This window comes from Neophocaena asiaeorientalis, unplaced genomic scaffold (genome assembly GCF_003031525.2).
Source record: "Neophocaena asiaeorientalis asiaeorientalis breed wild unplaced genomic scaffold, Neophocaena_asiaeorientalis_V1.1 scaffold192, whole genome shotgun sequence".
Classification (NCBI taxonomy): domain Eukaryota; kingdom Metazoa; phylum Chordata; class Mammalia; order Artiodactyla; family Phocoenidae; genus Neophocaena; species Neophocaena asiaeorientalis.
The window spans coordinates 913,241-921,866 of NW_020185326.1; the positions used below are offsets into that span (position 1 = coordinate 913,241).

At 35.0% G+C, this 8,626-nt stretch overlaps 1 non-coding gene across 1 annotated transcript; it reads right to left on the bottom strand.

The window, feature by feature from the left end:
- Positions 1-4,220: 4,220 nt before the first annotated feature.
- On the bottom strand, positions 4,221-4,293 carry TRNAK-UUU (transfer RNA lysine (anticodon UUU)). Its single transcript has one exon. It is a non-coding gene; the product is annotated as a tRNA-Lys (tRNA).
- Positions 4,294-8,626: the final 4,333 nt, after the last annotated feature.

Below are 8,626 nucleotides of genomic sequence, written 5' to 3' on the forward strand. Positions count from 1 at the left end.
TATGATTACAGGTCTTATGTTCAAGTCTTTAATCCATTTTGAGTTAATTTTTTGTGTATAATGTAAGAAAGTGGTCTGGTTTCATTCTTTTGCATATAGCTGTCCAGTATTCCCTACACCATTTATTGACAAGACTGTCCTTTTCCCATTGTACATCCTTGGTTCCTTGTCATAAACTAATTGAGCATATATGCATGGGTTTATTTCTGGGCTCTCTACTCTGTTCCATTGATCTATGGGTCTGTTTTTATACTTATACCACATTGTTTTAATTACTATAGCTTTGCTATATAGTTTGAAATCCAGAAGAGTGGTGCCTTCAGCTTTGTTCTTCTTCCTCAAGATTGCTTTGGCTACTCAGGGTTTTGTGGTTCCATACAAATTTCCATTTTTGTTTGTCTCAGGGTATTTTTTTCCTCTTTTCATTTTTTCTTTGACCCATTAGTTGTTCAATAGCATGTTGTTTAACCTCCACATATTGGCTGATTTTGCAGGTTTTTTCATGTAATTTCTAGTTTCATACCATTGTGGTCAGAAAATATGCTTGATATGATTTCAGTACTCTTAAATTTATTGACTTGTTTTAATAAATATGACCTATCCTGGAGAATATTCCATGTGCACTTGAGAAGAATGTGTTCTTTTCCTTTTGGATGGAATGTCCTGTGTGTATCTGTTAGGTTAACCTGGTCTAATGTGTCACTTAAGGCCAATGATTTCTGATTGATTTTCCACCTGGAAGATCTATCCATTGATGTAATTGGGACTTTGAAGTCCTCTAATATTTCTGTATTACTGTCTATTTCTCCATTTAGGTCTGGTAATATTTGCTTTATATATTTAGGTGCTCCTATGTTGGGTACATATATACTTATAAATCTTATATCTTCTCATTGGGTTGACGCCTTTCTTGTTAGGCGGCAACCCCTTTCTTTGTCTCTTGTTACAGTCTTTATTTTAAAGGCAGTTTTATCTGATATAAGTATAGCTGCTCCAGCTTTCTTTTAGTTTCTCTTTGCATGGAATATCTTTTTCCATCCCTCCATTTTCAGTCTATGTGTGTTCTTAATGTCTGACATGAGTCTTTTATAGGCAGCACATAGATAGTTTTTTTAGCCATTCAGCCACTCTGTATCTTTTGATTGGAGCATTTAGTCTATGTACATGTAAAGTAATTGTTGATAATATGTACATATTGTTATTATGTTCATTGTTTTCTGGCTGCTTTTGTATTTCCTCTCTCTTTCTTCTTTTCTGGCTCTCGTCCCTTGTGGTTTGATAACTTTCTGTATGGTATGGTTATATTCCTTTCTCTTAATCTTTTATATATTTACTGTAGTTTTTGCTTTGTGGTTACCAAGAGGCTTACATATAACAACTTATATCTATAACAGTCTATTTTAAGTTGATAACAACTTAAGTTTGATCATATTCCAAAGCTCAACGTTTTTATCCCCCCATGTTTTGTTTTTAATGTCACATTTTACATATTTTGTATCCCTTAACTAATTATTTTAATCATAGTAATTTCTACTATTTTGTGTTTTAACCTCCATACTGGCTTTATAAGTGATTAATCCATTACCTTTACTATATATTTACCTTTCCAGTGAGATTTATTCTTTCATATGTTTTCTAGTCATTAATCTTTTTTAAGTGTACAGTTCTGTGGAACTAAGTACATTCACATTGTTCTGCACCATCAGTACCATCCATCTCCAGAACTTTTTCATCTTCTCAAACTGAAACTGTGTACACATTAAACACTCCCCATTCCTCCCTCCTCCCAGCCCCTGGCAATCATTCTACTTTCTGTCTCTAAATTGGACAACTGTAGATATCTCATCTAGGTGGAATCATATAATGTTTGTCCATTTGTGACTGACTTATTTCACTTAACATAATGTCTTCAAAGTCATTCATGTTGCAGCATATGTGAGAATTTCCTTCTGTGGTAATATACTTTAAAAATATTTCAGTTAAGAAAAATGTGTAAGGTTCATTTATGATCTGAATAAATCAAGGTATACTGCCCCTTCCTTATCCCCTGAATGTCTGAAGTTAAATTGTTAGAAGTTGAGCTAATACTTGGAAGTTAAAGAGAGAGGGGAAATTTTGTCCTTATTATCAGCTATCACTTAAAGCCCTGTATTTCTTTTTCTGAAGAAAGTTAGGCAGGATGGAAGAATCACATATTTTTAGAGCGAATGAATTCCTGATACCCCCCATTTACAATATGACCCTGATGAGCACTCTTGACCCAAATACTATGGATGCAGAGATTATATTGTACCCATAATTGTATTCCCACTGCATGGCAATGTGCCTAGCACACAGTGATTGTTCAAAATTTGCTGAATAAATGGAAACCTTTGATAATATTCTATAAATTTGGGAGGGGGCTATAAGAAAAGACAGTAAGCCGAAGATATATTTTATAAACTGGTGTAGGGAAAAATTTGCTGTGCTTGAGATACTGCCTTTTTCAGAGAATGAGCATAAAACTATGCCTTTAGCAAACCATAGTTTGGTCCATTTATTTTTTTTTCCTTCTCTGAAGTTCTCTGATATTGACAGTTTACATGCAAGTAGACTCTAGTGGGAAAGTAGATAATGAGATACTTATACTGAGCAGGATGAGAAATTGGATATGGTTGTTTAATTGATTTTTGTCATAAGATCAGGCTGGATAGCAGTAGACGAATTTTAAGTTTGTTTTTGTTTTTAGTTTAACATTTTCCCATACTTGCCTCTGCCTGTGAGATGTTTCTTGAATTCTTTACCATCAGACTGGTCACAGCAAGATGTCCCATCAAAACAAAAGAATGCAATCTAGCCAATTATCTTAGCTTTCCTTTCTGCTAATAATTTAATAATTCTAAATAATTTAGAGTATAAACCATGTTAATGGAGTGTTATTTGTTTTATGTAAACAAAAGATGCATGTTAAATTTGGAAATACTATTACATTATGTGGATAAAAATAAACTCTAAATATGTAACTAGCTAGCAATAAAAATATAATTTCAAATGGGCTTTGTATTCTTTTATTGGAATTTTCACAAAAAAAGACATCTCAAATATAATAAAAGTTTCTACCAAAGCCAACTAATTATTTTTTACTACAGATCTCTACCACAGTATTTACCAGAGTAAAACTACCTTATTCTACCATATTTTACAACTGCCTTTATTTAAGAGGCTGATATCTTTGTCAAAAGCGTAAACGATAACAACAAAGAAATAATCAGTAGTATCTTGTTTCAACTATAATAGTGTTAAATTATTCAGGATCTATTTATTCCTTAAAATTCAACTTTAATTAATCTGAATATTTCTCAGTCTTCTCAACAAATATAATTTTATTTCCTAATTTTTGTTAGTCAAAGACTATTACCAGATTATAAACTCATTGAAGGCACTTCTCCCTGATAGCACTGTACCTTACATTTATTAAGTGTTTAAAACTATTTGTTGAGTAAATAAATGAACTAATGACTGAAAAGTAGCATTAAGGGGCTTCCCTGGTGGCGCAGTGGTTGAGAGTCCGCCTGCCAATGCAGGGGACATGGGTTCGTGCCCTGGTCCAGGAAGATCCCACATGCAGCGGAGCGGCTGGGCCCGTGAGCCATGGCTGCTGAGCCTGTGCGTCTGGAGCCTGCGCTCCGCAACGGGAGAGGCCACAACAGAGAGAGGCCCGCATACCGCAAAAAAAAAAAGAAAGAAAGAAAGAAAGAAAAAAGTAGCATTACAACTACATTTGAGGTAAGGAACTGAAAACACAGTTCCACAACTATCTTTTAATGAATATAGGTAGTTAAATTGAATTTCTTAGCTATCAGGGGTTTTTCTTTGTTTTTTGGGTTTGTTTTTTTGTTTGTTTTGAGCAATGATCAACACAATTTTGAAAATCTGAAAATTCTTGATATTGAAATTTAGCTTGATTTGTGAATTTCTTTTCAGAGAGATCTTTGTTTGTTTGTTTGTTTGTTTTTGCGGTACGTGGGCCTCTCACTGTTGTGGCCTCTCCCGTTGCAGAGCACAGGCTCCGGACGCGCAGGCTCAGCGGCCATGGCTCATGGGCCCAGCTGCTCCGCAGCATGTGGGATCTTCCCGGACCGGGGCACGAACTCGTGTCCCCTGCATCGGCAGGCGGACTCTCAACCACTGCGCCACCAGGGAAGCCCTAAATTTTACTTTGTTTATTTATTTATTCTTGGCGCCTGGACAGGGACTTGAACCCTGGGCCCTCAGATTAAAAGTCTGATGCTCTCCCAGCTGAGCTACCCAGGCCAGAGAGATCTTTATATTATAGTAACTCCTCTTGCTAGAGAAAAGCTGCTGATTTGTAAGTTTCTCCGTAGGAGAATTCTGTGGCTATTCACTAAGTGTAGTTTTATCAGGTAGTTGTACGCATACACTAAATAGCCTCTACCTCTTCAATAGCACTAAACTTTGAGAGATTGCAGTGTAACACAGGCATTAAGTTGGGAGCTCCCATCTCTGTCTAGAGTTTAATTACAGTCTGTGGCACTTACTAGCTGTGTGACTTTGGGAAATCACATAGCTCTTCTAACCCTTGGTTTCTGCAACTATAGAGTGTATATAATAAATATAACTTACTCACATGGCCATTGTGAAAACTGAATAAAATAAAACTATTAAAGCTCTTAGCATTATCTGTTATTATCTTGATGTAGAACATTTACCGTAAACTCATGAGTATTGCATAATCACTGTCCTTTTATTCTTTTTACAGCGTTCCTTATTTAAAATTTATTGAAGTATAGTTGACTTACAATATTATATTAGTTTCCGGTGTGCAACATAGTGATTTGACATTTTTACAGATTACACACCATATGGATAATCCCTGTCTTTGATCTCTATCCCAAGGAACTTTTTTTTTTTTTTTTTTTTTTTTGCGGTACGTGGGCCTCTCACTGTTGTGGCCTCTCCCGTTGCGGAGCACAGGCTCCGGACGCGCAGGCTCAGCGGCCATGGCTCACGGGCCTAGCCGCTCCGCGGCATGTGGGATCTTCCCTTACCAGGGCACGAACCCCTGTCCCCTGCATCGGCAGGCGGATTCTCAAGCACTGCGCCACCAGGGAAGCCCCCAAGGAACTTTTGAATATTGCTTTTAAATTTTCAAAGACTACTCAATAAATCAGTCTTTAATTCATTATTTTATATTTCTGTTTGATGTTACCAATATTGTAGCCTTCAAATTATGGAGTTTGATTTCTGAAATAAAAGTTTCCAGGTCCAAACCCCGGCTGTTTCATTTGCTCTGTGTACAACTTGAGTCAGAGTTTGTAACCTGTATAACCCACAGCCTCCTCACTTGTAAAATGAAACTAATATTTTATAGAATAGGGTGTTTGTCAGATGAGATGATGCATAGAAACCACTTATGCTTGGCATATAGTAAGCACTCAATACATGATAGCTGAAAGAGAAAAATAATTATTTAGTAAAGCTCCATAGTCCTTCTCCCCTGTTTTAGTCTGACTTTTATGGATAACATTCTTAAAGATACTAATGGATAACTATTAATAAGTACTGAATATTCAGAATGGTATTGATTTTTATGAAGTTAAAAATCCATTGAAAATTTTAAATTAGAAGAATAAACATTTACTGGATATGCCTTGGGAAACTGATCAGATTTCAAAGTTTCAGAATATGAAATGTGAGTCCAAAATAATGTGATTATTAAAGATTTATTTCTTTGGAATAGAGCCACCATAACTTCTAAAAGTATGATTTAGAAATAAGGTCTTGTCAAATAACACAGAAGAACAATGAAACATAATATCTATCAGGAAAAGAGAGAAATGGCTAACTCAGCAAAACTGACTTATCCAGTAACTGAGAATTGGGCTTGTTACTAGTGAAATGATTTTTCCAAAGATGAGTTGCTCCTGGCAGTTATTACACTTGGGAGTACCAAGCCCTGACTTGTGGTTTTTAGATTTTCAGCCTCCTGAATGACTGCTGCTAGCCACGCAGTTGTTAGATGCCTTACCTACTCCCGTCGTGGATATCCTCTGGTTAACTTATATCAGAATCATTTAAAAAGATCATCCTGAATTTCTGGCACTGTTTGAAGAGCATACAAAAGAAAAGTGAGTGTGTGTGTGTGTGTGTGTGTGTGTGCGCGCGCACTCACATACATGTGCAGTCGTATGATCGGTCTAGGGGAAGAAGAGGAAGTTCAATGTGCCTTATGTGCGTTAGAATCCCTAGAGGGAATGATGGAAAACTCTGTACAGCTCCCAGGGAAAATATATCTTCAGAGAAATTATCAGGGCTAGTATGTAATTAAATTTTCTGTAGAAATGGAAGGCTGTCCCTAGAAATATTATAATGTAGCAATAGAACTGAATCCACTGAAGATAGGAGGAAAACAAGGTTAGTTTAAAAAACTACTGTGTTATTGCTAAACACAAAATAATTCTTAGAAAAAGGATGATTTTGATAGATACATTGTTTTTCCTTTTCCTTACAATAACTTTTTGTGTGTTGTTTACTAGTTATGCAGATAATTTTTGTTCATTTTATGAGATCAGAAATTTTTTTGGATGAAGTTTCATTTTTCACAATTCAACCACCCAGAAATAATCATTATTGATAATTTTGTGCTCATAGTCTAGTTTCATATATATAGTCCCAATTAGAATTTTAAAATTAGTAATAATGTCTCCTTCACAAATGAAAACAGGTATAAACCAAATGTATAGATGTGCCATATTATTATACTTAGCAATTCTTTTCTCCATATGAAATATTATTTCTGAATATAAATAAAATTGTTTTAAGATAATTTTTAAAGAACTTTAACATAGAAGTGTTTTTAATTTACAGAAAAATTGCAAAGTTAGTAAAGAAAGTTCCCATAAACTCAGCACTGTTTCCCTGTTATTAACGTCTTTTATTATGGTACCTTTGTTATAATTGTTAATATTATTAACTACAGTGTATACTAACTTCCTGTTTCTGTTCTAACATCCCATCCAAGGCACCACATTGTGTTTAGTCATCATGTCTCTTTAAGCTGTCATTGGATGAGACAGTTTCTCAAGATTTTGTTGTTTTTAGTCACCTTGACAGTTTTGAGGAGTCCTGGTCAGATTTTTTAGAACGTCCCTCAACTGGTGTTTATCTGATGTTTTTCTCATGATTAGATTGAGGTTATGTGTTTTGGAAAGGAAATCCAGAAGTAAAATGACATTTTCATCAAATGAAATCAAATGTATATGCTATCAATATGACTCATCACTATTGATATAGACCTTGAACACCTGGCTGAAATAGTATTTGTCAGGTTTCTTCACTGTAAAGTTGCTCTGACTACACCCCCTTCCCCAAATTCCACACTGTATTCTTTGGAAGAAAGTCACTATGCAAAGCTCACACTTAAAGAGTGCGGAGTTATACTTCACCTCCGTAAGACAGAGTATTTACATAAATTATTGGGAACTCTGCTGCAAAGGAGAATTGTCTCTTCTCCCTGATTGATTGATTTATTCAATTATTTATGTGTATCAGTATAGACTCACAAATATTTATTTTAAACTTTGGACAATTAGGCAATACTACTTTATTTTTTTGCTTAAATTGTTGCTTCTTTGACCATTGGAAACTCTTTTAGTTGGCTCCTGTGTCACTATGACATACTCCCATTATTGTATCACTGTGACGGTTTTTTTTGTTTGTTTGTTTAAACATCTCTTTACTTCATGGCAGTACAAGATGCTCCATTCGCCAGACTTATTTTGTGTACTTCCTGTGCTGGTCATTTCTCCTAGGAGCCTTGGTTCCTTTCATTGGAGAATGATATTAGAAACCAAGATTTGAGTACTAGGTGTGCTCATCGCTACTGAGATGGTATTGCTACTGGGCCCTCTCAGCTGACTGAGCAAGGAAATATATGTGTGCATGCTATATATACCTATATCCATAAATATTTCTATATGTAACCATCAGTATCTATATTAAATAAAACATGAGCTCTTATCAGTGACTCCAACACTAATCCATTACCACATGGATCATTCTAGCCTCCTCCCCTTGCTAATCTCTGAACTCTCACTCCAACAGTGGAACACCTGACTCTCACCATCCACCATCTATTTACGTAATAGTTCAATCCCAATATACATATATAGCAGTATTAGAATTGCTAACTCTCACCTCCATGGGAAACAACTTGGACAACTACAGGACAGAGTTCCTTTTACCTTTAGTCTTACAGACCGCACTCATTTCCAGTTTCTTAAATCAACAACTTTTACCCCACCCCATTCAATGAGCTTGTTTCATACATTTGTAATATAACTGGAATGTTTTGTTATGCTTTGTATTGCATCTTAGCATCCTTCAAACTACTAAATATTTACATATATATTTACATAAATATTTATAATAAATAATATAGTATACTGTTATATAAAATATAATATATAAATATTTGTATATAACAATCAATATTTATATATAATATTTATAATGTATTTGAACACATTTAGGTTTCCTCTTTGTGTTGTAGGGTTCTGTAGGTTTTGACAAATACATAGTGCATATATCCACAATTAAAATATTAAACATAATAGTTTCACCACTC